The sequence below is a fragment of the Choloepus didactylus genome, chromosome 2, assembly GCF_015220235.1.
Source record: "Choloepus didactylus isolate mChoDid1 chromosome 2, mChoDid1.pri, whole genome shotgun sequence".
Lineage (NCBI taxonomy): Eukaryota > Metazoa > Chordata > Mammalia > Pilosa > Megalonychidae > Choloepus > Choloepus didactylus.
The window spans coordinates 62,260,451-62,279,110 of NC_051308.1; the positions used below are offsets into that span (position 1 = coordinate 62,260,451).

The 18,660-nt window shown below is 36.2% G+C and overlaps 1 pseudogene; it reads left to right on the forward strand.

Annotated features, from left to right (window-relative positions):
• The first annotated feature begins 17,659 nt into the window (after positions 1-17,659).
• LOC119511738 lies at positions 17,660-17,914 on the forward strand (annotated as a pseudogene).
• Positions 17,915-18,660: the final 746 nt, after the last annotated feature.

Genomic DNA, 18,660 nt, shown 5'->3' on the forward strand with positions numbered 1-18,660 from the left:
CCAGACTAACTTCGCTGTGAAATCCCATCACATTCCATGTATGACTTTTTGGATTCACAGTGAGTTTTCCTTGTCCGTGGAAGAACACATGGATCTCCCTGGCTTTCTCACCCACCTTGGCTGCTCATGCTAACCCTGGAAGTGTGATCACTTTGAACCTGGTCCCTTAACAACTCTGCTAAGGATACAAAAGTGAGAGCTTCATGCCCCACAGGGTCACTGCAAAGCCCTATGACAGCATTTTGAAGTAGCCCTATAAATATTTAATTTTAAGCAAAATGCTTTGGCTGCACTTTTAAGGTTTTTTTATATGTGTACAGCCACAAATTTAAAAACAAAAAGTCCAATCAGCATACTTGAAGAATGTAATACTTAAACTCTCAGTGCTACCTTATGGTTCACTGGACTATGGTTAACAGGACTTTTTATTATTTTTATTATTATTATTATTTTTATTATTATTATTATTATTATGGTTTTTTCCGGATGGGGTTGGGGGGGTCTTTTATTTTTCTTTTGAAATGAAGAAGTGATGTTTTTAAGTGAAAAGAAAAGAATTTTATTTAACTCATTAATGAAGGAGGAAATCAATAAGGTTTTACTAGTTCAAAGAAGAATTCTAAGCACCATATATATATTCATTAAATATGTATATGTGTGTGTATATATATATGTATATATAGTAAATAATGATAAAATGAGTTTACAAATACATTCAAAACTGGCTCATTCCACAGGGTTGAGTGAGGAGGGTAATCAATTATCCCTCCAACAGTCAGAATTAATTTGCATGTCTATGAACAAAAATAATTTGCACTGCTACCAATTACCTAAAATTTTCAGAGTTGTAGGCAACTGATAGAATAGCTCTAAAACAATGAAAGAGTCAAACCTCCTAAAATCAGAAAACCAGGATTTAGGGGAAGTAGACAATGTCTAGTCTAGAAAAGGATAACAAGATTGCCAAGCAGTGTTGAATGTCTAGATGAGATTTACTGTCATGTAAAATGAGACTAATTAATTCGGTTGAATGTTTCTCTCTGGTGTTGGTGAGCTGCTCAGGTGCAGGCAGGAAGTAGGGCCATGGTTGGTTCCACCTCTAGACTCATCAACAAAGACCTGAGGGCAACTCTCGAGCACTGCTTTCCTCAGCTCTAAAGGTGAACTGGGATAATTCTTCTCAATATGGCTACTTTCACCATAAATTCAAAGAAATTAAGATAATTTGGAAAAAAAGCAATGAAAAGGAAAATAGGAATCTAAACACAGGAGTTAAAAATTTAACAATTTGATTTCATCAACAAGAAGAATGATCACTCTGGTGATTCTGTGTGGTCTTCCTATCTGTCCTTCTCTCTTGGGTCTGCCTGATGTTGGCAGAGTTGGAAGTAACCAATATAGTGACTTTCCTCACTCACTTCCAAAAGCGGCCTGAGGAAGCTATTTACTAATGACATAAGTGGTAAAACTTACATCCTGTGCAGTACTGGTCACTCATTCACTCATTTATTTATTTGATCAACATTGTCGAGTTTTATTACATCCCACAATTGACTTTAGAACTGAGAAGACTACCACAGCTATTAATCAAGTTGACAAGTCCCATATTTTCACTATAATACAGGACCTCTGAGTGACCCAAGTTCTCACTTCCAGTTTAAGATGAGGTGCATCTTGAGTGCACTGGATTTCCCTGTATCCTCAAATCAATTAAACTCCTACTATGGCACTATGAACAGAAAGCATATTTACTATGAATGCTATTAAAGAGGTAGTGTACAATATCAGTTAAGAATCCCATCCCTGGGACTAGACTACTGGATTCATACTGTAACATCACCAGTTACCAGCTCTGTGACCTTCAGTCTGCTACATAACTTCTCTGTGTTTCAGTTCCCTGATTTTTAAAACAGAAATAATATTATTACCACAAAGAGTTATTGTAAGTATTAAATAACTAGGTACCCACAAAGTGCCCAGAATATTACCTAGCACATGAGGGATATATGTTTATAACAATAAGAATTATTATTAAAACAGTTGGAAAGGACTAAGCCAAATAAGCTGATTTAAGGATAAAATGAATGTGGAAGGTAGGTATGAGATGAGGGAAGGCAGAAAATCATTTTAATTTACTTTCACAACCAGTTAAATAGACCATCTCATAAGATTATTTCACTTTTAAGGTAGAATAACTCTAAATTGCTTACCTTCAGTTAAGTAGAATCCAATGAAACAGAGTTTTAACTGAGCCTGTTCTATCATATTAGCACTTTCATTGAAAAAGCTTTGATGACTGTCAACTTGTTATGATTTTTTTCATGTGTAATCAATTAATAAGAACATATGTGTTCCATAGACAAACCCCAAAGATATTTAGAGATTGCCATGAACATGAGAACCTTGCCAATATTCTGAAAACCTGTTTAATAGTGGAATTCACAGTTTTTAGTCACAGTTCAGAAAGATGCTTTCCTAAGCAAAAATGTAAACACCCCAAGTAACACCACCAGCACCGAATATTGTGTACATCTACGATTACAGCAGAGGCAAGAAACTTTGCACAGTGACAATATCAGTGTCAGTGAGGTCTAAAGGAGCTGTGATTTTGGTGATTGAAACTTGCACAGACTACCACTTATGAAAGGACTTTCAAAATTATCTGTGACCACACAGACAAGAAAGAGGAAACATCAAGGAATATAAACCAACACAGTACCACCACCACCAAGCCATGAAATGAGTTAATGTCTCTAGTAAAAATGAACTAGTACCACTCTCCTCAACTCAGGTTAAGGTCTTGAGAAGGTGAGAAAGAAAACAAAAGAGCAGCAGGCAATAGAAAACAAAATAATATTCTCAAGGCCAGTTATAACACTAAGCTGTTTCCTTTGCCTGCAATATCCTTTCCTCCCTTTTCTGCCTGGCAAACCCCTACTAGTTCTGCAAGGTGGGGTTCATAGGTTTGTCTAGCTTGTGAAATCTTACCCAGCTATTCTGAGAAAGGTGGTCATTACCTCTTCAGTGATTCTATAGCTCTACTTTTGCACTTACCATACTAGATGGCATTTAGCCGTATTTGTCTTTCCCATGAACTGTGATTTTCCCAGGATCAGAAGCTACATCTTGATCATCCTTGTCTCCCAAGGCCTAACTTAATGCTTGGCATATATATTGGTTAATGACTGATTAATATGTTTAGGACAACCAATAACCTACCTTCATTGCATGTTAATATTAATCAGTAGTTACTATTGTGATATGAAAAGAAACTCCCATGAACATTCCAACAGGAATCTCACAAAATTAGAACTTAAAACATTTCTTAGAATCTCTTATTTGTCTGCCAGAAAGACTAACAATAAACATCGTAAGAAACACTTAATAGTAACTCAAAATGATATTGGGAGGCATAAAGCTGTGCAAGCTGAGAACTGGGGATTAAGTAATGATCACAGCTTAAAAGGGGAACTCTATATTGTACGCATTATTTTTCTGTAAACTTCTCTAACAAAACAAAACAAAACAAATGAACAAAAAAGGCACATTCACCCAGGTAACCTCCTTACTGACTAGATATTTCACTGGATTAATATATGCTTTAAGGCATGTCCACTTTCTCTTAAAAGAGCTGTAAAATATGTATATTTATGAGAAGATTCTCATAGAATTACTGTGATATAATTCTTACTAAATCTAAAGGTATTTTTTTCCCAGCAATCATCCTCTTATGCCTTTTCAGAACTTGATATTCCTGATTACCTACTTATTGAAGCACTCACCTGCCTGAATTTCTGTGATACGACGTTTCTCCTCTTTCTGAACACTTTGAGAATGACTTCTCTAAATTAATTCTGGCTGTGCTTCTCTTCTATGCCTAGAAAGGTCAGTATTTGCTAAGTGTTCATCTTAGGCCTCCTCACTACATTCTTTACTTGAGCACACTTATCTATTTTCATGGCTTCAGTTACCTTCTCTTTATGGGTGACGATGAAATCTGCCTCAGCCTTGCTCCTCCCTTACCAGCAATTCACATCTCTGTAACTGCGCTGTAGGACAACCCCATTTGAAAAACCAGCCATTTCCTCTAATTCAGTGTCTCTAGCATTTAATTTATTTTTTTCCTCTGCAAAACTAACTACAATTGTCTTCTATTGTCATATCTTTCAACGCAGTCACAATTCTTCCAGTCTCTCAAACTAGAAACCCTAGTCTGACTTGATTACTTTTTATCCTCATCATGTGAATCCAATCTGCCACTACATGTTATTAAATTCTTCCTTTGAAACATCCCAGATTCGCCACTTGCCTAAGTGACTTGGATAAATCATTTAACCTTGCTAATTCTCGATTTCCTTATCTATATAATAGAGATAATGTATTATATATCCAAGGATATTTTGTGACAGTTACACATGTAAAGCACTCAATAAATGGCCTAGGACATAAAGAACATTCAATAAATACCAGCTGTTGTGATGGATTGAAGCTGCATGTATCACAGAAAAACATGTTCTTAAACTTAATACCTTCCTGTGGGTGTGACCCTATTATAAATAAGACATTTTGATGAGGTTACTTCAGTTAAGGTGTGACCCACCCCAATCAGGATGGTTCCTATCACTTGTCATTTACAAGAGAATGAAATTCAGACAGAGAGAGAGAGAGAAAGCCACAGGAGGCAAGAAACTAAACCAGGAAGATAAGGGAGAGACCAGCAGATGCCACCATGTGCCTTGCCATGTGGCAGAGGAGACAAGGATCACCGGTAGCTGGTCTTCCAGAAGAAAGCATGTCCTTGATTATACCTTGATTTAGACATTTTCCCAGCCTCAAAACCACAAATGAATAACTTCCTATTGTTTAACCTGGCCCATTTCATATTATTTGCTTTGAGCAGCCTAGGAAACAAAAACAGCTGTTATTAGCATTCACCTTTTCCTCTCTATTTGCATTCTCTATCCCAAATTCCCATGACCATCTGAAAAAACACAACTATCCTCCTTCTTTCTAACCCTTTCCCCACCTCCTCACTCCTTCCTGTGTTCCACTACTCCTGAAGTTCCTAAGATGCCACTTGGGCCAGATGAGTTTGTGCTACTGTCTGAGCAGTGTCTGGCCCCACCCTTACCCCTTCAGACAGCTGATGTGGAAAAGGGACAAAAGAACCAAGTGATGGGAGGTCTTGGCAACAAGATATTTGGAAGCATGGGAAGTAGAGGCACTCTTTCTTGGGGACACCTCACCTAGATACCTAAAATCACAGAGGAACACAGCTCTCTAATCTCCCCAGACAGGTGCCAAAAAGCAGAGGCAAATGACTGTTTTAGAGAAACTAAAGTGAAAGTCAAAACTCAGGAGATATTTAAGGAGCATGAGCACAATGAAGGAAATATACTAGAGGATAAATATAGCCAAGAAAGCAGAGATAACAGTGCACAAAAAGCAGGAATTTAAGATGAGTGTAATAAATACCCCCAGGAAAATATTATAGAATAAGACAGAGTCCAATTATGAAATGTTTTTGCTGCCTTACAGAAGGAATCTGTACTTTATCCCAATGCAGAAATGTGAAAAATTAAAATGGTTTCTTATCTATTCACCCTTCTCTCAAGAATATTTAATAGCTCTTAACTACCCAGCAAATTGAGCCTGAGCTCATTTTTTTTTTAGATTTTTTTCCCTTGAAATCTATTGAGATATAATCACATACCATACAATCATCCAAAGTGTACAATCAGTTGTTCACAGTATCATCATATAGTTGTGCATTCATTACCACAAGTTTTGAACATTTTCATTACTCCAAAAATAATAATAAAAATAAAAATAACAGTAAAAAAGAACACCCAAAACAACCCATACACCCTGTTATTCATTTACTTTTTTGTCCCCATTTTTCTACTCATCTGTCCATACACTGGATAAAGGGAGTGCGAGCCACAATCACAGGTCAGCTATATAGTTACACACTCGTCTTCAAGAATCAAGGCTACTGGGTTGCAGTTCAATAGTTTCAGATTTCCTTCTAGCTCTTCTAACACACTAAAAAGTAAAAAGGGATATCTATATATTGCATAAGAATAATCTCCAGAATGACCTCTTGAATCCATTTGAAATCTCTCAGCCCCTGAAACTTGACTTTGTTTCATTTCTACTCCCCCTTTTGTTCAAGAAGGTTAAGGCTCATTTTATTCTATTCTACCTAACCAGTCTATGCCTAAATGCTCTCCAAACTGTTGTCAAAAGTTTTTCTGGAATAAAATCCAGTCCTTTTTGATCTCTCTTGATGCTCACTCCTTGCTCCAGATCTTGGGTCTTGCAATTTCTTTCCCTGTAAAACAGTTTCTGTCTTTATACTTGTGCTGGTTTGAATCTGTAATGTATCCCAAAAAGACTATGTTCTTTTAATCCATTCTTGTTGGGGCAGACCTATCATGGGTGGGACCTTTTGGTTAGGCTATTTCAACTGAGATGTGACCCAGCCCATTCAAGGTGGGTCTTAATCCTTTACTGGAAACCTTTATGAGAGGATAAAAGGCAGAAGCACAGAGAGAGAAAAGCTAAGAGATGAAATCCAGAGTTTGCCCCAGAGAAGCTAAGAGAGGAAAAGCCCTTGGGGATGGTGAGGGAGAAAGCCGTTGAAAACAGAGCCCAGGAGAGAAGGACCAGCAGACATTGCCATGTGCCTTCCCATGTGACAGAGGAACCCCGGATGCCATTGGCCTTTCCTCAGAGAAGGTGTCTTTTTTTGATAACTTAATTTGGATAATTTCATGACCTTAGAACTGGATATTTGTAACTTAATAAATCCCCATTGAAAAAGCCAACCCATTTCTGGTGTATTGCATTCCAGGAGCTTTAGCAAACAGAAACAATACTCAAATCCTATCCCTTCTCTAAGGCATAGCAGGGGTCCCATGTTTTCCATGAGGCCTTTTCCACTATGCCTGTCTGTGCCAAATATGCTCTTTGAGGATACAAACCTGCTTTAAGGTCCCTTGTTTATGTTATTTCTAGAATAACTAAAATCATTAAAAGATAAACTAATTAAAATGACTTTTCTAAAAAGTTCCTGAGATGATTAATTACTATGGGTAAGATTCTAGAAAATGCTGTTTAGAATTGGGAACCATGGATATTTTCTATTCTTTATGTTTTTTATTTTATCTGCAAGATTAGGAAAGGCAATTAACTATTCCCTCATTCTGTAATAGGCATTTATTAATATTTTGTCTCCTGAGCAGATGTACTTTTCACATGTAGATAGAACACAAAGTCCATTTTTTGTATTAATCATGGCAAAGCACTAATATCCTTGGCAGGCCCTATTAAGAAGAGATCTGTAAGATTAAATAATGTAACCAGTTTTATTGACATAGTTCAAAATCCTAAAGAAACTGTAGCACAACTATACTTTCAAATATTTAAACACTCAGTGAGAAATGATACTCCATCTTAGGAATAGCTATTTTAAAGGGATAAACAAAGACATCAAAAAAAGAAAATAAAACCGTATGCTCATAAAAATCAAAAGTCAGCACAATTCTAGTTATATAGCAATGTGATACAAACAGGATTACAAACAGGATTTGCTCTCAGTTTACTGAGCCTGACAGAATGTGAAATGATTTTTAAATCATTTCTTCTTTTGGAATTTTCCTTGTTTGATCCTATACCTGTAAAGAATTATCAGACTAAACATGGAAAGCAGGAACTTTAGACAAACCTCTCCATAAGCAAGCTATTTACAACTGGCAGTTAGACTGCCTTTCAAAGCATCATCTTTCTATCAGTTATCTGTTGACATTAAAATTCATGGTTCCTATTCCTAAACTTGGCATTCAGTTTGGCAGGAAGACCAAACACATGGGAAGAATCTAAGCATAGGAGGAAAAAATGGATTCAACACACACACACACACACACACACACACACACACACACACACACACACACAAGGAGTTATTGAAAATCATTATGAAGTGTGTTGAGATTTTTAAATATTTGGTCATACCAAGTAAACTTAATCTAGGAAACTGAAAAAATCACAAACTCCATGATTTAGAATTTTCTCTTTTGCCAAGGATCAAATTCAGGAACTCACTGGGTTTATTTGCTTTATGATTTTAAGAGTTTTGTTTCATATTTCAGCAAATAAGTTTTATAACTCTCTCCTTAAAAGGATATTTTCTATTTTTTGTGAGTCGTTGGCTCTATCTAGAGTCACCAAGAATTACACTAAACAGAATATTCCAATCATAGTGGGGAAAAATAGCCTTTCTTTTTAATTAAGTCAGTAAATACCCTTTAAGGACCCATTGCTTATTTAGATCTGTGGTAGGCAATGTGAAGAATACAAAGACTTATGTAGCACTATGTCACGCAGGGCTTCCTCCTTAGACCTGTAGCACACAGTGTTTCTAATAGGACAAAGATAAAATATGACTGATGACTGAGGAGTAAATGGGAGACCCCATTGTAAAAGCCAACTCATTGATTTCTCTCTCTATCAGAGGGAGAAATAAATGAAGAAACATAAGGAGAGATACTACAGAGGCAAATGTTGAAAGATGGAAAGAATGTGAATTATAGAAAGGAAGAGAGAAAGCCTTTCAGATGATGGACAGGGTAGAAGCTGGGTTTCAGAATCAGAAAATAGCCAGCCATGTTCCAAACAATGTGAGGATACCATCTCCCATGGGAAATGAAGTGACTTAATTAGTTTCTGTTTGGAAGGCAGAGAGCAATGGTAAGGAGGAAGATTGAAGGAGAAAGATTGCAGGCAGAGAAACAAATTTGAGACTGTTGTAGTCGTCAAGGTAAAAGCTGACAGAGTAACATAGTGAGAATTGTACATAGAATGATCAGGATGCATCCAGTAGATTAAAAAAGGGGTCAAGACAAGGACATCTGCTAGGAGGCTGTTGCAGTCATGTAAGTGGGTGATAAGTAGGTGCTTATCTATAGCAGGAATGGAGATAAGAGAATAGATGGACACATACTAAAGAGGTAGAATTGCCAGGACTGAGAACTGGCTGGATATGAAAAGAAAAGAGAACATGATAGAATGCTAGAGAGCACTAAATTTCAGGAAGCATTCAGAGGAAAACAAAAGACTGTGGGCAGTGAGAAGAAATGGTCCTTGAGGACAAAAGTGAGAACAAGAAGGTAGCAGTCCTGCAGAAATGGGCTGAGTATACCTTCTTGTTTGATCTCATCGGACAATCAGACCCAGTTTATACCTGTTTTCTTAGAGAAACTTTTAATAGGTCCCTCTTTTACCCTTGGCAATTGTCGCCTTATCTGAAACCAAGGCTAAGTTGAAATGCCTCTAATTTAACATTGTCTCTGCTTCTGCCCACCATGACTAATATCCTTTCTTTCCACCTGAATCTTGACCATGACTCCCAGTTCTGTCCAGCTCTCTCCATTACAAACCCTTTATACCTTTCAGTCCAGGCCAGCCTCTTTCTTTTCCCCAAAACAATACAAAAGACATCAGATAGCCTGGAGATCTGGGAGGGTTTGTAAATGTGCAAAATGTCCTTGCAGCGTCTATAAACTCATAATTTACATCATTGACAGCTGCCATCTCATATATGCAAGTGGACCCTATTCTGACTGTGACAACCTGGAGGCAAATCTCATCCTATCATCAGCTTTCTCAAGAGATCTCATCTCTCTAGCCTATTTTGGGTTTCATACTTTTCCTGAATATTGATAGGGTCAAAGGGATTGCTCATATCCTAGCATGCAGCATTTCACCAGAAAATCTTGATAAGAATTTTTTAATAATAGGAAAAGTTCAAGCTCTAAAAAACAAAGCATGTGCTTTTTACTTTGTAATTAATAATTCAATGGGCTCTACATCTACAGTGACATCTTGATTTCTTTTTCATTCAATTTTCTCTTTTCACTGTCCCACCCTTGACACATGCATGCTTTGCTTTAATCTTATGTACTTCTTTTTCCCCCAAATCTCTTCCCCCAAATCTCTCCAGTCGTGTAACGCCAATAGCACAAAGACCAGTCACCAAATTCTTGGCTCTTTCTTCTTGATTTCCCTTTCTATAATTGCCTTGTTTCCTTCCCTCTGTGTCCCCATGCCGTGTAACCCCTCTATAATAAGGACAATTAAATATAGCTCCAGCTTCTATCTCTAAAACTTATACCTTCACGTCCATCGCTTTGCTCAACAAAGAAAGAACCATCCAGCTATCAAGACCCAACCTCTAACAAGGCAGTGGGAAATTTTAAATAACATACCCCAAACTTAAAACTGGTTACACCACACATATTCCCAGGATAATCCACAAAACTCCTTTTCTGCTGAATGCAGCTAATCTAAAATTCCAAGAAGGAATGGGAACACTAGATTTTAAATTTAGCTTATTAAAAATGCATATTTTGGAACACTGCCCATAGAGATCTTAATTCAATAGATCTGAAGTGAGGCCTACAAATGTGCTTGCTAAGCACCCACAATGATTGTGATTCAGCAGTCCATGCTTTAATAAATGCTTGTATGACTCAATAATGTAACTACCATTTAAGTGAGCGTTTTGAGTTTGAACTCCAGACGCCAGGAACAGTCTCAACAAATGCAGCCCCAGATACTTTGTAAACATAATTTACAAAGCTTTTTCAGGTCACCAATTTTCCAAAAAGACATGTTAAAATAAAAAATTAAGCCATAGAACTACATTTAGAATAACTTTAATGTAAAAAGAAATTACCCAGAAAAATGAATTTCATGTTCAAATAAGCTATAAAAACTCAAAAATGTAACTTATGTAGCAGGAAAAGTGGGCTTTGTCAGTACATGACATGGATGTTGTCTTTTAAATATTGGAGCTGTTGTTTCATGATCTTTAAAAAACTCTCCAGTTAGTGTCATGGAAGTAGCCCCAGAAGTCACATATCCAGTTCAACTTTTTACCCAGCACTGGGTGATACCTCAATGTCCCGACACCCTGACTTGAGCATTTCCGGGATTCTCAAAGCGGAAATACAACAATTTTTTGTATTTGAGCTTGTGAGGAACTGGTACTATAATCAAAACTTTGCATTATTATTGTCATAATCATACCTTATAGATATATGGTGGTATAAAAATCTTATACTTTTCTTTTTAAACCCATGGATGTGGACACATTTTAAAGGGTTATTTTTGCTATTGCTATAAATTAAAACTGTAATCTCCATTCTTTGTAGAATCTATTCTGAAGCACCATATTGGCACCTCTCAGGTTGCAGTATTAGTGCCCTATTTTCTAACTTTAGCAGTTTCAAGGAATACACTGTTGATGTAAGAAACCTTTAAAAACTACCAAATGATAAAGCAGACAGGAAAAAAGAGGAAACTGGAAGTAAATATAACTTAAAATACATTCTTGAGCATCCACTATTTAAAAATGGACCCTTTAAACAAAGACATTGCTCATTCAAAAATTTTCATGGCACCAGGTATTTTTAAAACAAGTTTAAATATTCCATGCCAGCAAAAAGTCTTCATTTAATGATTATTCTACTCAAGATGATTGATAGTACAGAGATATTAACCAACAATATCAATTGAGGCATCTTTGTGAAATGATTTTCTTTAATTGAGAAAAGATACTTAAAATCTTATTGAACAGAATATAATGAGGATATATAATGAATGACTAAAATGATATCTTTGAATGAAACATGAAATGAATATTTTTAAAAAGATATAACCATAGGTATCAGTTCCAACAAGTAGCTAAAAAGTACAAAGTCTAATTGGAAGATAATTTTTAATTAACTAACTTACATTTCTATCATCTCTTGTTTCCTTAAAAAAAAAACTTAAGGTGAAGGATGACATTTTTGTGGTTTTAGAGATGGAAAAATAAGTACATGAGATTCAAGCAAAGCATGCATGTGTCAAGGGTGGGACAGTGAAAAGAGAAAATTGAATGAAAAAGAAATCAAGATGTCTCTGTAGATGTAGAGCCCACTGAATTATTAATTACAAAGTAAAAAGCACAAGCTTTGTTTTTTAGAGCTTGAACTTTTCCTATCATTAAAAAATTCTTATCAAGATTTTATTATAAAATGTACTTGATGTGTTTCTTCTCCACCAAACAAAACCAATGAAATTTTCACAAAACTTGCCTACTATTTGATGCCTCTTCTTCCACAACGTTTCTGTCCTTTGATCTGTTATTCATTTGCATATATTTTGCCATTTCTTTATTCTTAATATCCTCAGTCTTTTTTATTTTTCTTCTCCTTCACAAATCATTTACATTCTTTCTTTGTAAATGTGCCAATTGTTCTAACAGTATTTCTTTTTATTCTCAGTGGCTCCAAAAGCCTTTGCGTATATTGAAGGACTGTGGCAGGACTGGGTGGCGGAGCAGATATTCAACTGAAACATCTCTTAGTTGAAATCCTGTCTCTGACACACCTCACAGGTCAGCCCTCAGCAAGTTCTCTCAACTCTCTGAATCTCTGTTTCCTCATTTTAAAAACAGAATGAATAATGCCTAACTCACAAATTTGTTGTGCATATTAGATAGAACAAAATGTAAAGAAATGGACTGGCACAGAACCTGGACCAAGGTAGAAGATCAAAAAATTTATTAATTCCCTTGATTTCACTTTCTGTTGAGTAGGCAGCGTCTGTCCTACCTCAGAGCTCTGTAGGTTTTAACCAGCAGTTCATGTAAGGCATTCACAAGACATTTCTGCTTTGTCCTAGTTCTATTTCTGGAAACCTTCCAAATATCTTTTAAATGTCCTTATCCTCAAGTCCTACATGTATTTTATTTTTAAAGTAGCTGGTTCCTTGATTGTTCTTTGAAACTATCTCCGTTTTCCTTTTCAAGTCATTGACTTTTATCCTCCACTTTGCCATCTTCTTTACTATCCTTTTCTTGGGTTGCCAAGTGCCCTTTATTTTTTAAAACATTTTTTTTCTTTTCAACAGAGTACTCTATTCCACAACTCACTTTACCTAGGAAACAGAATGTGAAATTTGACACCAGGTCCTGGGATCCCTTCCTTTATTAAAGGTGAATCACATTATATTAAAAAGCATTGCATATTAGTCATGCTCAGCACTCTTGCCTTGTGCTCTGCCTTCTCACTAAGACATTCCTGAATCAAGGTAGGGCACCAAAATGTCCCCATCGGGAAATCATACAAATCTTCTAGCCACAAAGAAATGTACAGGGAAATCACTAAACAAGAATAAACAACAACAACAACAAAAAGAGTGATCTTATTTTCTTTTCTAATGACAAATGAAATTCTCTATTTTTTAGTTTCATTTTCTTCTCTTTTTTCTGTTTTTATCTTACTTTTTTTTTAATCTGTGGGTTTTTTTTTTCTGATTATAGAAGTATTATGTGCTTCCTTTATTTCAATTTCCTAATTTCCTTTTTCATCTTCATCATCTTTAAATTAAATGATTCTCACTAAAAGACTTGACTTGATATCTTTAATAGCATATTTCCACTTCCCCTGATTTATGCCTTTAGTGTTATATATCTTTAATAACAAAGTATAACTTTAATAATTTTTTCCTTTTTCACCATTTAGCTTTGTACTTTTACTAAATTTTCTTTATTGCCCCTTAACAGCTCCACATTTGCTCTTCATCACCTATTTTTGCAGAAATAATACTATTCTTGTGTGCCATAGCCAGGTCCAAACTCCATATCGTGGTCCCTCTTTAATTCTCATACAATTTGATTGATTTACTTGTGAGAAGATCTACAGGCCATAAGCTCAGTGAGAATGTATTATGTAGAAATCCCTTTTTCCTATCCCTACATGCACTGACCTTTAAATGTGAGCCCTGGGCCCAAGTACTGAACAGTGTAATTGCAAGAAATGCCTCAAAAAGTCCTAGGAAGTGTTTGAAAATGCAGTAGCTACATTATATCTCTTGAAAGAAATTTTATCAACATCCCAATATATTTCTGGGGTATATGTGAGATTTCTTTACTTATTTTACATTGCATCTCTCGAAAGAAATTTTATCAACATCCCAATACATTTCTGGGATATATATGAGATATTCTTTACTTATTTACTTATTCTTTACTTACTTACAGAAAAAATTTAAAGGGCTGAATTTCCTTTAAAATAGCATCATTAATATTTAATGTTGTTCTTGTGGCATGGAGGGAGAAATATTTTGTTTTCTAGTCTAAGGAATGAAGAAATTAAGAACAGCCACCACTTATTGAGCATCTGTTAACTACCAGGAATTTACTTTGGTCATATTTAGTCTTTGCAACTTTATTAGGAAGTTATTATTCTCTCTACTTTATAGACAAGGAAATTGAGGCTCTAAAGGTTAAATAACTTGCCCAAGGTTACAGGGCTATCAAATTTGTGGAGTTAGGATTTAAACTCATACCTATCAGATTTCATAACCCAGTGCCAACTGTTCTAGATGGGCTCGGACATATAATCCCAACCAAAGAAAGCCTGGGGCACAGGGCAAGGGGAAAGCCATTCCAAAGGAGGATTCTTAAGGCATCTCAAGTAACCTCTGAGGTTACTTGAGATGTTACTTGAGATGTTACTTGAGATGTTACTTGAGATGTTAAGGGATCTCAAGTAACCTCTGAGAACTTTAACCAGAAGCATAAATGTTAATAATCCCAGGAAATTTCACGAACTCAAATTCAGTCTGAGTTTAGCAGTCACATTCATATTCAAGTTCATTTGTTTGTTTTTCCAATAGGTTTCACCAGGTACTATCATAGGTACTTAAGATACATCAGTGAGAAACAACCCAAGATCCCTCACCTCACTGAGTTTATATTCTAGCAAGGAGAGAGAAACAATAAATAATATTTTTTAAAACCCTAAAAATATATAAGTACATTATATTTTAAGTTAGAAGGTGATGAGTGCTATGGGAACAGCTAGAGGTTGCAGAGCTAGTTGTATTATTAAACATGGTAGGCCTAATTAAGAAGGTCAAATTTAAGCAAAATTTGAGGAAATTGAGGTAGTTGGTCAAGGTGATGTTGCACTATAACAGCTTGCATTCTTGACCAAAATATTTCCTGTTTCTTTTTTGAGAATATTATAAATATTTCATCCATTGATATCAGGCTTGGCCATCACCTTTTTCTGCTAAAGAAATGTGAGTGGAATGATGTATCTATCCATTTCTCAGAAAAAGCTTTAAAAAGCCATGTTCTTAAATGTTTTCCCACATAGTGTTTTGTCTGGAACGAGACCAGCAATGTCCAGATAAGGGCTGCTCTTTCAGCCTGGATCCAAGAATAACACAAGTTGGCATAGACATTGGGCATGTAACATTGGCAAAATATAAATCTTTGCTTTTATAAACCACTGAGGTGTGTGGTTCTCCTAAGATAGCTGATACATAGAAAAGGGCTTTCAGGAAGAGGAAACAACTTAAGCAAAGACCCAAAACAAGAGCATGTCTGTTGTGACTGAGGAATTATAAGAGGCCAGTGAAGTAGGAAGAGTGAACAAGTGGGAGACTTGGTAGGAGAAGCCTTCAGAAAGGAGACCAGATTATGTAGAGCTTTATAGTCCTGGTAGGGAATTTGGCTTTTACTCTGAATGAATTGGCAAGTCATTGCCAGGTTTAGAGTGAAAGAGTGATGTGATCTGAACTTCAGTATTCAAAGAATCACTTTGGCTGCTGTGCTGGAAATAAACAAAAGCAGGAAGAGAATAGAAATAGGGAGAACTTCTCAGAGGCTACTGAGGAGAAATGACGGTGATGGCTTGGATGAGAGTGATAGTGGTAGAGGTGGATATGATGAGAAGTGGTTGGATTCAAAGAATCCAATTTGTTCAGTGGAGGCCTGGAAACTGAAGACTGAGCTATAGCTGCCCTATTCTAGGGCGCTCATCCTACCAGGAATGAATAAAGAAGGACTTCAGAGTATGTGGACACAGTGAAGCAAGGTCACTGGCAAGGGCAAGACAAGTGGTCCAGAGATCAGGGAGCATTGTTGGCACAAACACCTAAACTTAAACCAGGAACCAGGAAAAAAAAAAATCTAAGAGTTGAACTGTCACTATATTTTAAGAGTTAAGGGAAGGCCATACTCAGGGGTATATAGTTGCCCCAGGACACACTTTTTACCCAGATATTAAGATGCCTTGGTTAACAAAAATTTCAGATTCCATCTCTGTTCTGAATCATGTAAAACATCTGCACCTATTTCAGCAGCTTGAGGGTCAAAGCCTACTTGGTATGACATGCTGTTGGCTGTCTAATCTCAAAGAGAAATAAACAACCTTCTAAACTTCCTTCTTTGGAAAGCTTGTAATTTCTTAAGATCATTCATTCAATTAACAATCACAATCATTCAGCATCAACTATAGTTAGATCTCAGTCTAGGGGCAGGGATAAAAACATAAACAAGATGAAACAAAACAAAAACAAAAACCCTGTCTGGAGAAGTTCTTCATCAAATGTGAAACCAGCATGGGAAAAGGAAAACGACACACAATTTGATGGGATTTGGGAGAGCTGTGTGTGTGGTGCTACAGCAGTGCAGAGATGGAGGTGCCCCAGGAAGGGAGAAAAGGCTTCTTAGGAAAGGAAGTTATTGAGAAGGCCTCAAAGATTAAGTATGAATTTGCTACTATAATGTAGGGAAGGTATGTCAAACAGAGGGTTCAAGAAAGAAAGGGCTTTGGGTTATCAGAGAATGTTTAACAGGAGAAATTGATGAGATAAGGGGAAGAAAAAGATAGGGACCAGGTTGTGATCGGCTTTCTCATCATGTTAGCTCTGCTTTGTAGAAAGTGTCTACCTAAGATCCAACAGAAAGCTGGAAATATTTTATCATGTCATTGCCATCAGTTTTTATATTCTCTATATTTCCTTTTAGAAGTACCATTCCATTTTCATTTGTGCCAATCATTTCATCTTGCCCATTTATCGGCTACTGAAAAAATGCAATTGAAAGTGTTCCTCTTTGATGCTGGAAAGTACAGCGTATTGAAGGTAAGGACTCGGGACTTTTCCATCAGTCCCACATGGTCTTCACTTCCTGACCAATGTCTGCTATTGACACATCGTTTGTTAATGCATTATTTCTCCACACTTTGATATGACATTAACCACCATTCTTTTCTCTCTGAGCAATTTTTAACTTGCTTTCAAAGAAAACTCTAAAAACTCTAGTACACACAATTTCTCTTTCTTAAACTGTTGGTTTTGATCCCATAAACCCACCATCCTGAACATTCCAAGAAGCCTGTGACTTTAGCCTTGCTTAAACCCCTTTTATCTCCATGTCACTTTATCTTGCCTGTCAAGTGTTTATCTCATTTTGCTATTTCTCATACAATTTATGCACTGAGTTTTTTAACCAGTGCTTTCCATTAATCACTTCAGCAACCATCATGTTGATTTTGTTCTTTAAAATTATTAACTTTCCTCCTCTCTATGAAGCTTCATATCTCAGAGCAGAGCATCCTGTGCCACTGCTCTCTGGTGTCTTGAGAAAACATGCAAGGTTTATGATCTCTGGATTATTGTTTATTTTTAATTAATTCCCCTTTTAACAGAAATTTGCTCATCTTTCATAGACTTATGTCAAGTTTCCAAATTTTGGGAACATTAATTTTAAGGAAGGAATAATCTTCTGGTATTTTTACCATCTCCCTCCTAACAATTAAATAAGCCCTCCTTCACCTTTGTTAAGAAGAACAGGTGCTTTTCTTTCTCTTCATCCACCATTGTGTGTGTGTGTTTGACTGCCAGCTTCACCATCTGTTCTCATAAGACTTTTAGAATCGAGAAATTCCTGGCTAAGAAACAAAAACAGAATCATCCCATTCCTCAATGGATTCAAATGAAAATTGGCCATTAAATCAGGTACAACTCCAAGAGGAGATATTGGAGAAGAGCCAAGCTGGGTCTGTAAGGAATCGCATGTGATGGCTCATGTTGATTCTGTACCAAGTTCACTAGCACCTACAAGTTGAAAAAGTCACCCTTTCTGAACAATTGTACTTATTTTATCAGGGAAAAACCTGTTTTTTTTGTTGTTGTTGTTTTCTTTGTTTTATGCTTCTGCATAAATAAGTTGGTTCAGTAATAAATATGTGAGACTTTTTGTTTGGGAAAACAAAAGAAGAGTAGGTCTTAAATTTCATTGTAAAACTCATTATTAGCATTTTTCAGGACCCATGTCATAACACGTTTACCTTTGCTCGGTACATTTTCATTTAAAATGCAGTGTTTTAATCAGAATGGTCTAAAATACTGAGTTTTGTTGTGCAATATGCCAATCTAAACATTTACAGTAAATTGCAATGAATCTAGTAACTTGGCACTGTGCACATCCAATGAACCTCAAGTTTCGCTTTAAGTGTTCTGAGATACCATGGATGTCAACAGTTATCCTATCATTTATATTCCTTAATACAGACATAACAAAATGGTGAGTGAGGAATGGTTGGATTGGGGATTAAAAAGCACATCTGGAAAATGTGAAATTTGTGAAAATATAAGTCAAGAGAACTCAAAAAAATAATGACAATTCCAAGTGCTCCAAGGGCTAAAATGAAATGGGCATTGTTAATGTTCTCATAAATGGAGGCATTTAGAAGTTGAAAATCTACATATACCATGTAATAATTGCTCATATTTCAAATTATAATTGTTCAG